General features: G+C 33.9%; 1 protein-coding gene and 1 long non-coding RNA gene across 5 annotated transcripts in view; one reads left to right on the top strand and one right to left on the bottom strand.

Moving 5' to 3' along the window:
• Positions 1–3,734: 3,734 nt before the first annotated feature.
• On the top strand, positions 3,735–9,284 carry LOC136067711 (uncharacterized). Of its 4 annotated transcripts, XR_010629125.1 has the most exons (6): positions 4,536–4,627; positions 4,808–4,960; positions 6,432–6,506; positions 7,119–7,228; positions 7,408–7,455; positions 9,046–9,284. It is a non-coding gene; the product is annotated as an uncharacterized LOC136067711 (long non-coding RNA). The 4 variants fall into 4 exon arrangements; XR_010629122.1 differs by lacking the exon at positions 7,119–7,228; XR_010629124.1 differs by lacking the exons at positions 4,536–4,627; positions 4,808–4,960; positions 7,119–7,228 and adding an exon at positions 3,735–3,838.
• A 6,530-nt stretch (positions 9,285–15,814) lies between these two features.
• LOC112028507 (probable disease resistance protein At4g27220) overlaps positions 15,815–15,967 on the bottom strand; it is an 89,608-nt gene continuing 89,455 nt past the window's right edge. Inside the window, exon 6 of the mRNA XM_065773870.1 lies at positions 15,815–15,856. The gene's annotated coding sequence lies outside the window, so the exon portion shown is untranslated. The remainder of the gene's footprint in view (positions 15,857–15,967) is intronic.

Raw genomic sequence — 15,967 nt, 5'->3', positions numbered from 1 at the left:
GTGTGGCTTCGAACTTCCATTATAGTAGTGTATCTTCCTGCATCTCACATGACAAGTTTTGTGATTGCTGCATGTCAAAGCCAAATCACTTTCATATCATTCTCTAAGTATTTGTCCAGATCCTTCACTAAAGCAGAAACAGAAGCCATTTGACGAACCTTTATTCACACATGTTGCAAAGATTAGTTTCACCTTTGGGTACGTTTTCTTGCATTTATTAACATAGATAAAGTAGTTATTGCATGTCATTCTCATACTTCTTATTTCAGGAAGAAAAAACTCTATAGGTTTTCTATTCTGAAAAAACTCTGTAGATTTTAGTGGTTGTGGTCTAAGTACTTTTTGTTCTTCACTAAAGCAAAAACAGAAGGAATCCGAGTAATGTTGTCTCACACACGTTGCAAAGTTAAGTTTCTCATCGGGATAAATTGCCTTGCATCTCTCCATACAGATTGAATGCCTTTTGCATTTCTTTGTCAAATCGCGTAGTTTAGCCTTAGGAATTGGAAGTCCTATCATACAAAGAGATATTGAAGAGCAAAAATTAAAAATAAAGTATAATAGAAATGTTGAAACTTTATGATTGTCTACCCCCCCCCCCTCCCCCCCAACTACCACACAAAAAAAAGTCTTCACCATGCTTTACCCCTTTTTTTTTTAATTTTATTTTAAAATATTGGTTTGAGTCATTGGAGGTTGGGTTTCCATGTAATGACAATTTTCTTTTGCCCAAGTGTTATATCATGAGTTTGAGTATGGAATCGACCTCTCTTAAAATTTAGGGTAAGACTACATGTTAATCACATTTCTTAGACCTTAACAAAAAAAAGTCTTGTACTTTGGGTGTGATCTATTTTATGCATTATGTCATTAGAAACGCCTCATAAATGTTAAAAGTGTTGGAGTGAGTGTGTTTCAAACACTTAACATTTGCTTTGTGTCCCACATTTGTTAGGAATAAACCTTGTTATAAGTTTATAAGCTTTTGCATATCTCTAGTGGTAAGTTGGAATACAATGGGCTAGGTGTTGGCTTAGGCTTGGGCCTCATTCTTTTTCCCTTTCTTTTCCTTTTAGCCCAATTCAATTCAGCCCGTTGGAGGCATTTAATGTGTTGCCCGTTGGGTATGCACAGTAATCGTTGGAACAGCCCAAGTCCTTTGCTTAGTTGGCTTATAAAACCCTACAACTCACACTATTCACATAAGTCATTCTTCATCTTCTCTAGCCGTCTCCCTCCTCTATTTGCTCTAGTTTTTCTGCACAGAAATTTTAGCTTCAATTTTTTTGGTTAATTTTAAGAAAAGGCAAGTAAGGTTGTTCTTAGTTCTTCTTGCTTGGGTGTGCATCCAACTTGAAGAATTTGCTACAGTCTAATCCTAGAGGATTGTTCAGCCAAGAGAGCCATTCACACTGAGTACTACTCCGTGTGGCACGAATCAACCTTTAAAGACAACGCATTTTGCGTGATTCTATAGTTTGTGAGATCTTTCTAACTTTATCTATTTATTTTTGTAATTGTTAATTTTTTAGGGGTTGTATTGTTGAATCAAAACTTGTTTATTTAGCCATATTTTCCTAAAAAAGTACTAGCTCCAAATGTCAAACAATGCTAGATGCAGAAGATACCACAATAGTAAATGTGCAATGCTCGATGTAGTAGGTAGTAGGTGCCAAAGGAATAACTATGAGGAGATGCGTGATAACAACTAAACCAATACAATAAGAAAATCAATGATCTTGTACATATTTAATATAATGATGTACCTTTAAATTTGATATAATACATTCCTTTCTATTAAATAAAAATGACAACAATGGCATAGAGAACAATGACCTCCAATAGGTCTTATGCTCATACTAAGATTATTGTACAAGAAATTATAATAAAAAAATTGCAAACAACCTAACCATTATGCATTACCATGTACAATATTCTACTCCTTCATTTTGTGGAATCCATGACCAAATAGTGGAATTGAAATTTGCTCACCAGTGCTTAAAAGGAAAGTGAACACAAAATAGACACCAAACAAACATGCATTTAAGAGTCTTAGTCACATTTTCCTCCCTCCTAATAACTAGGATTGATAAGGGGGCATTTATAGTAAAAGTGATTACATTTCACTCTTTTTTTTATTTATTTTTTTATTATTCACTTGACTTTAGACTCATCCTAGAGTTAGGCATGATCAAACAGTCAAATGTTTAGTCAAATCTTGGTCAAAGGAGTTTGAGAGATGCATTTGAGTATAAGAAAATGGAAATTGTTGTTGTTTTAATTTTTAAGTTTTGGTTTTCAATTTTTTATTTTGGTTGATTAGTTTAATCAAACTTGGCCAACAAACATAAAGCTTATGTATACATCATCCAATAGAGAAAAATTAATTTAATTATTATGATTTCCCAAATTTCTAAATGAAAAATGCAATTTTTATAATTTTCAAAGGTCAAACTAAATTTTTTTTTTCTCGTAAATCAAAGAAGGACAAAATATGGTATTGACACATATATAATTTGAATACCTAAATCAAATTTCTACATAATTTTCCGCACTATTGTTTTCTCTACTATTATGGTATTATTTGATGGCATTGGGTGGCATACATCCTTAGATTGTGTTGGAGAGAGAACTTTTTAGGAAGATTCCAATTGAGTAGTTAATAAAACATATTATTAGGACACCACTAAAACCAAAATGTTAAGTATGTGAATTTGGGTCCAACTATATTATATTTGTCGCTCATATAACAAAATGATGCTCCAAAAAATAATTCACATGAAATAATGAATTTTTTTGAATAAAAAAAACTGATTTGTATTAGCACAATGGCGCAACTTGATTAATCAGATTTTTGACCATTTGATAACATGCTAATTTATTTTGAACCATAACATGTTTTTACATGCCAAAATCCGAGTTTCCATGATTATGTAAATAAATGTATATTTCAATTCAAAATCCCCTTTTCCCATCTAATCTAATCTAATACTATATATAAAAGCAGAAGCCCTTTAAAGAGATGCTGCTACGTTAGGAAAAAAGGCCACTCAAAATGCTACCACATTTACCATTTATTCTTTAAAATACTATACGGTGCGTTTGGAGAGGCTCACTTTCATCAAACGTGTATCTATAAAAACATCAAGCCGCCCATTCAAAAAGAAAAAAACACAAACACTAAAACGCAAACTCAATATTTCCCAATCGAAAGTTCACACTCACTCTGACTTCCTCCTCTTTGTTGCAACTCCATAGGCATGTTTTTTCCCTTCTTTTGATTTTCTATTCAATTACCGTTTCTAGGGTTTTGAAAATTAGTGTAGAGTGTAGATTTATTGATGATTTCTCTCAAACTGAAATCGATTTGGTGCTGAAGAACATAGAATTATGTAGTTCTGTCATTTCATTTATGTTGTTTTTAATTTTTTGTTGAAATATTTTCCCCTTTTTATATTTTCGTTTCCCATGCCTTTTCTCTACCATTGTTGTTAAGGTTTTTGCAGTATATATTTAAAGTTTTTCATTTGTAGTTGCTCTGTTTTTCGTTTTTAGGGATTTTTTTTACCCTTTTTTGGTTTCTATTCAATTACCCTTTTTCCCTTAATTTCAAATTTATTTTTACAATTCCTTGAGTTCTTTTTGTTCGATTGTTGTATTTTGTTTTGCAGTTTTTTGTTATGTTTGTGCTTTTTTTGGTTCACCCCTAAAATTTGAATTAATTTTTGCTTTGTGCAGATCTATGTTTTGTTGAATCATTCTTAAGAGAAAAAAAAATTGAAAAAAACACCGTTCAGTCCATTTACTTGCCATCATCAGATCACCGAAACTGCCACCGGTTATTTTTTTCCCCTTCTTATATTTGGGTATTTAATATGACTTAGTTTTTGGGTATTTTGGTTGGATAGGTATAGATTTAGATATTTGCTTTGATGTTTTGGGATTTTCTGTTACGGCTTGTCGATTTCAAATTTTGATGTTGTTTGTTTGGTTCTTTCCTTCTTGCCCTAACTCACTTTTTCTCTCTAGCTTTCTATCTCTGTTTCTTTCCCAAGAAAGTTGTAATTATATATGCTCTGTTATTTGTTATTTTTATTTAAAGAGTATAACTCAAGGGATTATTCAGTTTGCATAATTAGAAACAGTGAGGTTTTTGATTGGTTGTTGAGAAAATGGAGGATTAAGTGAGGGAATGATGAGGGAAATTGGAATTTGTTTGTGGTTCAATTGGGGACTGATTGAACGAGCAAAGTTTGAGTTTTTGGTTTTGTTAGAAACTAAACAGTAAAAAATGTGTGAAAGGTTATTAATTTGATGCTTCAATTGTTACTAGAATTGTACTGGAAAAGAAATAAATGTGAACAATATTAGGGCTTTTACTATTGTTCTTATTTTAAATTTTATGCTTGCTATTTGATGCGACCTTTTTTTTTTTTAATTCAAATACTTATCTTAGGAATGTTCTCGTCAAAAAAAAAAAAAAAAAAAAAAAAAAAAAAAAAAAAAAAAAAAAAAAAAAAAAAANACGCTTCACTCCTCCTCTATTTTTTTTTTTTTTTTTTTTTTTGGGGGCAGATCAAGCATAGATTGCTTCATTAGCTTTCAACCCAGCAATTCAATATGCAAGGTAATTGATGAGGATAGTTTCTCTATTTCATGGACTTAGAAACTTAGAAAATTTTCTCTCATCTATATCTCCTCTGCTCCTCTCTCAAACTCTAAAACACACAAAGGTTGCAACTAATCACGTATTAGAGAGCTTTAATCTCTTTTCTCTCCTTTTTTTTTTTTTCAATATGCAAACAAGGTATTTGATGAGGATAATTCAAGCGTGAGAGAAAGTTCCAATGATAGGCCGATGAGAAAGAAGGAAGCAATCAGAAGTAGAGAGAAAAATTTTCAGTCCATACGCTCTGTGGAAGAGAATTACCTCCACAGTTGCTTTGCTCATACTGGAGAGGTATAACTCTGTAAATTTTCTATGCCATCATCTTTGTCTTTGGATTCGTGATTGTCGTCTTTAGCAAACCCTAAGAAGCCCACTATTTTCCTCAACAACCACACTGGGAATTTGAGAAGAAAAAAGGCGCTGATTGTTTGGTAGTTTTTGTCCAGTATTGTATGGTTGTGAGAGAAAAATAAAAGATGATATAAACAATTAAATAAGAAAGATCTTGGAAGAGAGAGAGAAAGAGAAGTGGTGGGAAGAAAAGTTAAGTATATAGTGGGTGGCCGTGGTCTTTTTCGGGTAATACTGTAGCTAAGGGTCTCATCATTCTTCGGGTTTTCAACTTTTTTTTTTTTTAATGGAGATCAAATTGACACTCTATTCTCATAAACTTGGATCAAGTCCCCTTTTGGATGCATCTATTTTGCCATAAGAAAATGTTTCTGCCATCCCCTATTTAATAACAAAGAAACTGCCTAACCATGTCTCTAATCTTAAGCAATTTTTGGGGTTTTATGAATGTTTTTGCATTTTAGGTTTTAGCAAATGAGAATAACAACATTTTGCAGAGAGGGTGATGCTATTTTTAAATTGATTATCAGTGCCTTTTGGTTTAACTTAGTTTTAAATTAATGAAATTAAAATCAATGAAGATCAAAGGCTTGGTAAAAAACTAATGTCTATTTTGTGAAAATCTTTTATTGTTGTTTGGATTATTTTTTTGTTTCTTTTCATGCCCACGTGGTCTATGCTGTGACCGATGGAATTTAGAGAATTTAGTTGAATTCAAGGCGACAACCCTCCTAAAAATTATTAGCCAAGAAGAGAATATTTTCTTATGGAGTAATATTTGTTGCCTCTTATTGCTTGAGCTATAGCTTAAATACAACTATGACAAATTCATTTAAAATTGAATACAATTTCAATTTGTATTTTTGGGTGCAGCACATCACGCTTAGAAATCCTAATTTACTTAGGTTTAGAAACCCTTATTTTTTTTGGTTATTTGTTGGTTTATAAATTGTATTAAGTTCTTTTATGTGTTTCTATACAGTTTTGTACGCTCTATTCAATACTGTTAGTGGAAGCAATTGGACTTGCTCAATGAGCTTATAAGTATTGATATAAATTTCATGTAAAATTGTGAGCGGTGTTAATGCAACTTAAAAGTGATTGTCTATTCAGTACTGCTAGAAATAATTCTTGTTGCTGGCTGGGTCAAGTAATTAATTGGTCGTGGACATAAAAGAAATCCATTTATGAATGAGGAGTAGGAGGAATACATGTTGCGTACACACCTTTTTTTAGGTTTTAATTCTTTCAACTGAATACCTACTATTGTAGTTTACTTTTAATTCTTTTTTCTTCAATCCTTATATGATGGTTGTTGTTGAAAGGTAGAGATACTTATTTTCTATTTTTTTTTTTGGGTTATTTGTTGGCTTATAAATTCTATTAAATTCTTTTATGTGCTTCTATACAGTTTTGTAGGCTCTATTCAGTACTGTTAGTGGAAGCAATTGGACTTGCTCGGTGATTTTGCTGAAGGAGCTTGTAGGTATTGATATAAATTATTATTATTTAAAAAATTTCATCAATTATTAATATACAATGAATCACTAGATGCTATTAAAAGAGGATTAGATGTCAAATTATAGAATAAATTTCATGGGTTTGGTTGTGTTGAGGATGTAGGGTTAATTTGAGAGGTATTTTTTGTTTTTATTTTTTTACCCAGCAGATACACATTGCATTAACAGTAAACACAAGGAAAGGTAGGAAACCCATAAACACCACTCCATAGTAAATTATTGCTTAACATACGTGGTGAAGATCTTTTCGGAAAAAATTATTGCTTTATGCAGATTGGAATTTTAAGCCATGTTTGCTTAACGTCACAACTAATAAATTATTGCATGGTTTCTTGACTATATCTATCTCCATTTGGATTGTTCCTCCTTTTTTATTATTTTTTAATTTGCTTCTTCCTTTACAGCGACTCAGCTTTCTCGCACACAAACCTCCTTGACCAACGCAATCATTAAACCTACATTAGTATCTGTAGGAGTGTTTCTAGGTTGTTTGTTCCAATCATGATTCTAGGCAGTATTTGTACATCCCACTCTTGAAATTTAATATTAATTTAGTCCAATTATTACACGTTTCATAGGTTAAAAGAGAAGAAACAGAAAAGATGATTCAGGGTAGTTTTTGGGATGAATCGGAGGATTGTGACTTTTCATGTCCCTTTGATGTCCATAGATTTACAAGCCATGTATAGTAAGTTTATAATTTATTGTTAATGTTATTGAAAGTGTCAAAGTTTATAATTTTTAGTCCAAATTTTGTAGTTTGTTATTGTGATTTTTTTGTCATTTTGGCCATTATTTTAATTTATGAAAGGATCTAAGAATATATTATGCTCTCAATAATAGTTTTTTTTACCCCTATTGTTTTAGGGACTCTATATACTTGAGACTCTATGATGTTTGAAGTTTCCGAGCAAGGTATGCTTTCAGTTTTTGATATTAATTTTTGGAGTGCATATTTTCATATGGATTTTCTACATTGATAATGTTTGCAACCTCATTATCAAAGAAAAGTTATTCTTAGGGAAAAATGTCAACAAAAACTTAACAATCGAATAAATTTATTTTTAAAAATTACTGATTTTATCAAAATTTGTTCTAACTTTAGTTATATATATTTTTCCCTAGAGGATATTAAAAATAAGCAGATATGGGGCTTCATCGTTTCAGATTAGCTTTTTACTTATCTTAAATTCTTAATCATGTATAAGGCAATAATCAATGAAGTAGGAGCCTATGTTGCCAAAAATGTTTGTGTCATGTATCTTTCTATTTTGAAAGAACGACATTCTCTTTATTTAGCCTTCACGACTACCATTTTAGTTTGAGTAAACTTAACAATTTAAAATATGATCTTTAGGTTCATATTCTTTTGTATATTAACCTTAACAAATTATATTTACTCTATTTTCAAAAAAATGTAATGTAATTGAAAAATGACCCCTTAAAATTCTGCCACTTACGAGTTACAAAGCGATAAAACTATGTTGTTTGGCAACACTACACACCGTTTAAAATATAGTTGAGCCCATATTTGCCCACTTTGCATACCAGGAAGGATGCAAATGAAGCTGACTATTCTGAATGCCTAATGTATTAGGCAAGCATTACAAAATGTTTTAATGCTGTTGTGGTTTTGCTCTGTTATTATTCTATTTCATCATTGATAGCTATAAAGATTCTTTATCCTTTTTCCTTTTTTTTTTTTCTTTTTTTTTTTTTTTTGATGGCATATTGAGTTCCTATTGGGTTTTCATTGTTGGTGGGAAAGTAACTTTTTCCTTTTTATTTTATGAGAAGAGTTTTTGCGAAATTCACTTTTTTTTTATCACTGAAATTCAACATATTACCTACAGCCATCCAAAATTCATACTTTTAAGAAATGATAATATGTATATGTACAATGATCATCTATTCTTCATGGATAGGATTAATTGTCTTTTGTCAAGTTGAATGTTCAACGACAATTGCTTCTCTTCAATTGTTTTCTTTTCACATTTAGGTGTCAAAGGAACTTTAAAATAAAAAATACACGAGAATATAGACATTATCCATCACCAGCAACTTTAACATACCCCTGTTTTGTCCTCTATATTTCTGTGAATTTTAAACTTGGGCAAGTTCGTACAGGTATACATTAAGGAATTTATTAGGATATGCATATGTGTAGACTTTTGGTGGAGAAGCACTGATATTAAGAGTGGATATTTAACACTTCTAAGACGCATCAGAAAAACTCAATAAATCTTCATGTTGGTCGTGCCAAACATATCAAAAAATATATATTTCTAATCCAATATTAATAGCTTTTTCTTCTGTAAAATCTTCTAAGGTTAATGAGCTATGGTCTTTCCTCTCTTAGGGCATTCATTTATAAGTAAGCATTTATAATCACAAGTAGATTGTTTGCTTCCGACCAAAAGAGTTTTCTAAAATAAGTGAAAATGCTACCACATGCTGGTATAAATTAATTTTTTTGTAGTCTGACTCTTTTATATCCTTTTGTAGGGGACTTCATATGAAGTTGTTGATTGCTCCCATGGTAAGCAACTCTAGGAACTGTGTAAAGAGAAGTATGAACCACTATGGCTTAAAGGGGGAAACCACTGTGATTTGGAGCTCAGATTGAGCACTAGATTTTTTTTCTTCAATATCTGTGCTTAATTTTGGTAGAATCTTACTTTAGCCAATATAGTAAAGAATTAAGAAATCATTTTTGTAACTGAACATGCATTTTGAAAGTTCAATATGGGTATGAAACACCCTTGAACGTTTATACCCCCAATAACAAAGATACCAACACAAGCTATATAACAAACAACTTATGTGCGGAAAATGATAAACAGCTTATATCTGAATAGAGACACAATCTAAACCATAATCACACACACAACTGTAATTAAATGGTAAAGATAAAGGGAAGAGAAATGCAAATACAAGGACAACACTCGATGTGTTATCGAAGAGGAAACCGAAACCCTCGGCGTAAAACCTCTTCGCCGCCCTCCAAGCGGTCAATAATCCACTAGAAAATGTAGTTGGGATACATGAACAGCAATAAACCCTCCAAGCCTAATCTACCCAAGTACCTAAGCCCTCCAAGCTTCCTGCTCCAACGAGGTTGCGCCAAACCTTTTTCTTTTCTAGCTTACCGGATTCCGCTATAGACCATAGCAACAACCAATCACCATTGGTTTCTTCCCAAACTACTTCCCAAAGCACCAAATGGACCTTCTCACAGACGTGGGTGTGGTGAGATAAGGGTTTGGTAAATGACCTCTCAAGGGTATGACAATGGAGAGGAAGAGAGTAGAGGCATTTGTAAAGTCTCTTTAGATGAAGATTGGGGATAAGGCAACTTGTTTTTCTCTAGGGTTTTCTCTCACAAGATTCTCTCTGGAAGCTCTCTCAATATGATGGATATAAGGGTGTATATATAGTAGGGTGAGAAGGGAATGCAAAACGTCAGTTTTTGCCAAACAGGGCAAGTTGGTGACTTGGTCTCGCGGCTTGTCCAAGTCGCGAGTTCAAGTCGCGACGTAACAGCCTGGCTAGACTGGAACTTTTGTCTTGTAGCGTGACAGCTGGCGCGACCCTTTAGCTTCCTAGTGTGCCTCTCACGTGTCAGCCTTTCGCGGCTTGCCAGTCGCGATCCACCCTCGAGCTCTAGCTGCGAGCCTCTGTTTTTCTTGCACACTCTTGAGCTTTTCTTCACATCTTCTCATACACTACCCTTACAATTTTCCCACCTAAATATAGGGTTGCTAAATGCTAAAATACAAGCAAATTGGTCACGGAATAAAGCCAATTAAATGGTTGATTAAATTCAACCTTACAATCTCCCCCTTTGGCTATTCCGTGACAAAACCCTACAACAGACTCTAGACTTAAATGTGAGTTGGGAACAGTTGGAAAACTCACTCACACCTAACTCTAGATTCTGTAAAGCTCTTGAACATATGAATAAGTAACTCCTGAAACACAATAACATAGCAATATCATTGTATGCAGAAAACTTAATATGCATATGGAGCAAAATAAGCATGATCAAGCAAATATGAACATAAGCATAAAATTATGTAATATACCATGACTATGTACAACCCATTACTAGCTAGGTAATTTATATATATAGATATATATATATATATATATATATTAACAGTGGACATTTTTTGTACTATTTCTATTAAGATATTTTATATGCGAAGATATTGAACGTTGTAAAGTTGTTATTTACAGCTATGTATTTTGTTGGCGTATATTCCGTGCCAAATTTAATTGTAATTTTATTCAATCTTTTGTACCCTGTATTTATTGTGGGATTTGATTGTAAGGGTTGTGTGATAGAGAGAGAGAGAGAGAGTGAAGACTCAAGCAATTGAAGACTGAAGAGTTTTCGCGGGTAGCTCGCGACTAAGCACCCCGCAAAGTGACTTATGTGAGATTATGCAGAAATTTAAGTTAGGGTTCTAAAATTTGGGGATTTTTTGAAAATGGGTTGGGGTTCTTAATTTTGTGAAAATCTTTCCAAATCTTTGATTGGGCTGAGTCCCATTTGATGTTTGTCTATCTGTGTTGGCCCTTGAGGCATTCTTAGCATGTATTGAGGCATTTTTCATCATGTTCTTGCATTGTTCATAGTTGGGTTTCACTGTTGCATGCTAGGTGTTTGACAGAATGTCCTAGTGACACTCTTGTGTTTAATTGAACTCAACTAAGTTCCAATGCTTGGATTAGGTCTTGATTGATCTTGTTTACCATCTTTTGGTCAGTGTTTGTGTGTTTTTCACACTTTGTCCATTTTGTGCCTCAATGCCATGCCTTGTAAACACTAAGCACACACCTAGGCATCATCTAGGCACACCCCATGCATCACATGTTGCACACACATGCACTGTAATGCTCTTCATGCATTGTGCTTTTGTTTACATGGTTAAACTCTTATAGCATATTGTTTTATGTATGTTTGCTCTGTTTTGAGTTAATTTTGCTCTGTTTTAGGTTGTTTTACCTATGTTTTGGACTAACTTGAATCTAATCATGTTTTGTGTTCTGTTTTGTGTTTTTGCACTTGTTTTTGTTCTTTGTTCCTTATGCAGATGTCTCCTACCAAACATTCTGCAACCAAGAAGTCATCCAAATGTCCATGCACTAATTTTGATAACTTCAAGTCTGCTAAGGCCGATATGAAATACAATGACTGCTACAAGAGAGCAACCATTATTATGGAGAGGGTGGTCAAGCTAGAAACCCTTGAGGACCCCTTCCCTGAGGTGTTCAAAGAAAGGACTTGGACCAACCAAGCTGTTGAACCTGGTTGGGGTTGTTTACTCAGAGATCATAAGAGAATTTTTCTCAAATGCTACTGTGGAAGAAAACCGTATAGATTGCTGGGTGAGGCACAAAGAATTTATGATTACAAAGGATAGATTCAAGAATTTTTGGAGATTCGTCCTCCCTCTTAGCCAATCTCAGTCCAATATGAAGATAGATTAGGTTCTACTGAGGAGATGATAAGGATACTTGGTGGTACACCGAAGAAGTCATCCATGAATATAATCCCATTTTCACCGGAGATGAGGACATTGGCATATGTGATGATCCATAACCTGTATCCGGTCACCAACCTCACTATGTTGTCTGCTCCAAGGACAAGATTTCTGTACAATCTCTTTACTCACAAGGAGATTGATATCTGTGGTCACATCTTCCATATATTGAAGAAGAGCATTGAAAAGCAAAATTCCAGAACAGTTATGCTTTTTCCCTCACTGATTATGGGACTAATTGCTAAGGCAAAGCTGAAACTTCCGAGTGGTCTCACTGTGGTTCAAAGGGACTATCCCATTGGTGCACACATAGTCACTAGGAGCACAACTCACATCAAGGGCTCCAAAAAGGTGTGCATACAATACCACAGGATCGTGTTAAGGACGAGGGTGGAGATATAGAGGAGGAGATTGATAGATTCATTTCTGCGCCAGAGACTTCAGCACAGCCATCCTCTTCAATACCCACACGAGGACGTGACAGACTTGATCAACTTCTTGATAGAGTGGATCAGATGTTTACCATGCTAGACTCCCATGTGCAACACACTGCGACCAGTTTGCATACGTCCAGGGACAAATCACTACATTGTCTTTATAGATTGACGACATGTCCATGGCGCGAGGATCAGATTCAAAGTCTAATCAGTTCTAGCCTCTTTGGCCATTCCGATCAAAAAGGGAGAGAAAATTTTGAGGGGGAGCTTGCACAGTTGAGGGGGAGCATAGCTTAGATCTTATATACATTGGTGTATTACAGACGGTTTAGCATTATTTATGTTTTGATTTAAACTATTTTAGTATCTATAACTCTTGGATTTTTGTTTTTATTGCTTTCTTTTAAAGCTTAAGTACTATGTTCTTAATTTCAATTTATATTCAGTAGTTGTGTATATCTCTATGCTTTGTAGCATTTTTTTTGTACTTTTAAGATATTGCTAATATGTCTTAAGTACCTCACTATTGTACTCTAGTAGGATCTTGTACCCTAGATGCAAATATTTCGTGTATTTTGTATTGGTTGAGTGTTGGACATGCAATTGAACTTTGGAATTGTTCTTAATTGCATTACGTGTCCGGATGAGCATTTACTTGCTAAATGTTTATTGTAGTCATTCTTTAATGACTGTTTTTGTATTATCAAGATATGCTTACATGTTTTATAGTGTTTATAAACTTGATCGCACTTTACTTGCTCAAGTACGTACCTTGTGTTCAACTTGTCATAAGCTTAATGAAATTTTTGTTTGTGTGCGAGTGTTTCAAGTTACAGGTATATACGTGCAAGTACTTTACAGCTTCTAAATTAGGTGTGAGTGAGTTTTGTCACTGTTCCCAAACTCACGTTCAAGTCTAGAGTCTGCTTTACGGGTTTTGTCACGGAATAGCCAAAGGGGAAGATTGTAAAGTTGTTATTTACAACTATGTGTTTTGTTGGTTTATATTCCGTGCCAAATTTGATTGTAATTTTATTCAATCTTTTGTACCATGTATTTATTGTGAGATTTGATTGTAAGGGTTATGTGATAGAGAGAAAGTGTGTGAAAACTCAAGCAATTGAAGACTGAAGAGTTTTTGCGGGTAGCTCGTGACTTGCACATGCTGGAATGCGAAGAGTTAGGACAGGATGGAGATAGCTGTGTTTTGCGAGTATCTCGCAGGTAAGGCCTTCCTACAAGACACCCGCAAAACATTCTGTTTTGCCAGACTGTCCATTTTGATACACACTTTCTGTGCGTACACTATTTATACCCACATTACCCACAAATGTTGAGAAGTGCTTCTGAAAGAAAACCCTAGCCAAACACCTTGAGAGTTAGAGATTGTTATATCCACAATCCTTTACACAATTGCTTGTGGATTTTCCTCAACTCCTACCTCTCCATTTCCATATCATTGAGAGGTTGATAGCTCAAACACTTTCCACACTCTTTTAGAGTGTCAAGTGAGGTTTTGGTGCTATTGGGAAGCATTGGAAGAAGCCAAGGATGGCATATGCAACATGGAGCTTGTTGCGGAATCCGAAGAGCTAGACAAGACACGGTTCCGAGAAGCCTTGTTGGAGTAGAAGCTTGTAAGGCTTAGGTTTATCGGGTAGATTAGGCTTGGAGGGTCTCTTGCTAAACCATGTATCTCAACTAATTGTCTAGTGGATCGATTACCACTTGGAGGGCGAATGAGAGGTTTTTCACCGAGTTCTTCGATTTTCTCTTCAATAACACATCGGCGTGTTATCTTATGTTTGCATTCTCTTTTCCCTTACTCTTGTGCTTTACTTTTATTGTTTGTTGTTCATGTTTATGCACTAGAGTAGTATCGGTTGGTTGCGCTTTATTTACTCTTGTTTCCACAATTAGATAAGTTAGGGTAAAAGCAATCTAGCCGTAATCCTTTTATTGGGGGTCTAAACAAGCTCTTGTGTTTTCAATATATTTTCGAGCATTCAAACGTAACAAACTATAATTGAATTGAACGATCCACTCATCCCTATTCAATTTGTGAGATTCTATTTGACCAATTTATTATTTTATTTTGTGTTGTATCTAGTAGAATTTCACAGACAATAATTGTGAATTGATATTGTAGTATATATAGTATCCAATAGTGATTTTCAAAATTATATATGTAATAGCAATATAATGAGAAACTTGGCATAACTAATATCATGAAAATTGCAAGGAAAAACTATTTTAGTACCTCCAAATATTCTATCGAAGTATGTTTTATATGTTTAATAACCTGAACTAACATCAATTGCATCACTACAATTCATCATTCTTGTGCTTATTACATACTAGTTTTATTAATTGAAGGGCATCTCAATCTTCAAGACTGCCAAAATTTTTTGTTTTGATCATAATTCACATATAATAAATCTATTTGAGCGAGAATTCTTAAACAAGTATGTGCAGCTTGAATGCAACCATTGGGCTTGACCTCAGCCTACTCCACCCACATATAATCCAATGAGTAGATATATTATATATTAACAAAATGTAAAGACATGCAAGGGAAGTTGTTACCTTTTCGATGAAAAAGAGGGGCTGTTGAATAAGATTAGCATGATGGCCCAGCCCATTTGTTTCTTGTTCGCTTAACTTAGTGGAACCAAATATTTTTAGTTTGTCACAACTGGTAATCAACAAGTGATTCAACAACGGCCACTTTAAAATGTGCTTTCCTGGATAAAAACTCCTGAGTTCAAGAAAATTTAGGAGCGTTAGCCTAGTTAATTGTGGAAATACAAACAAAGTGGTTGTCTCTATTCCTTCTTCTTTTGCTACGATTTCTTCCACCGTTGCACAATTTATTATCCTTAGTTTCTCAAGTTGCATAAGAGCCTTCGTCACAGATGTTGGAAAAACACTTCTTAGACTGGAACAACCACTAATTTCTATGACATCTAATTTCACAAAGGTGATTATTCCTTGAGGATCCATACTCCACACATGCTTCACTTTTTCCAAATTTCTTAATGTTAAGGACATAAGTTCAGCAGCTGCTATATCACGTGATTCTTCAACATTATTTGTCCCTTGGATTTCAAATACCTCTTCTAAGGAGTCGCAATCATATATTTTCAATTCTTTTAGATTCCAGAGCATTCTCAACATATTGGGCAGAACAATATTTGTAAGATTTGTGCAACTTGAAACGGTCATTGTTTCTAGTTTGCCAAAGCAATCTGAAATGAGTTGATTGGACCAAATCAACTTCATGCTATCCATGCCTTTTATTTCCAATTCCTCCAAGTTCGGAAAGACAACCTACAAATAAAACTTAATTAAATTATATTCTAAAGACCACGATTTAAATTAATTAACTATTATAAGGAAGAATTAAGAAGGAAGAAGAGTAATAATTCCTTTTCATTTAAT

This window comes from Quercus suber, unplaced genomic scaffold (assembly GCF_002906115.3).
Source record: "Quercus suber isolate HL8 unplaced genomic scaffold, Cork oak 2.0 scaffold_82, whole genome shotgun sequence".
NCBI classification, from domain to species: Eukaryota; Viridiplantae; Streptophyta; class Magnoliopsida; order Fagales; family Fagaceae; genus Quercus; species Quercus suber.
The sequence above is the reverse complement of the archived record's forward strand: the minus strand, read 5'-3'. Positions and strand labels throughout refer to the sequence as shown.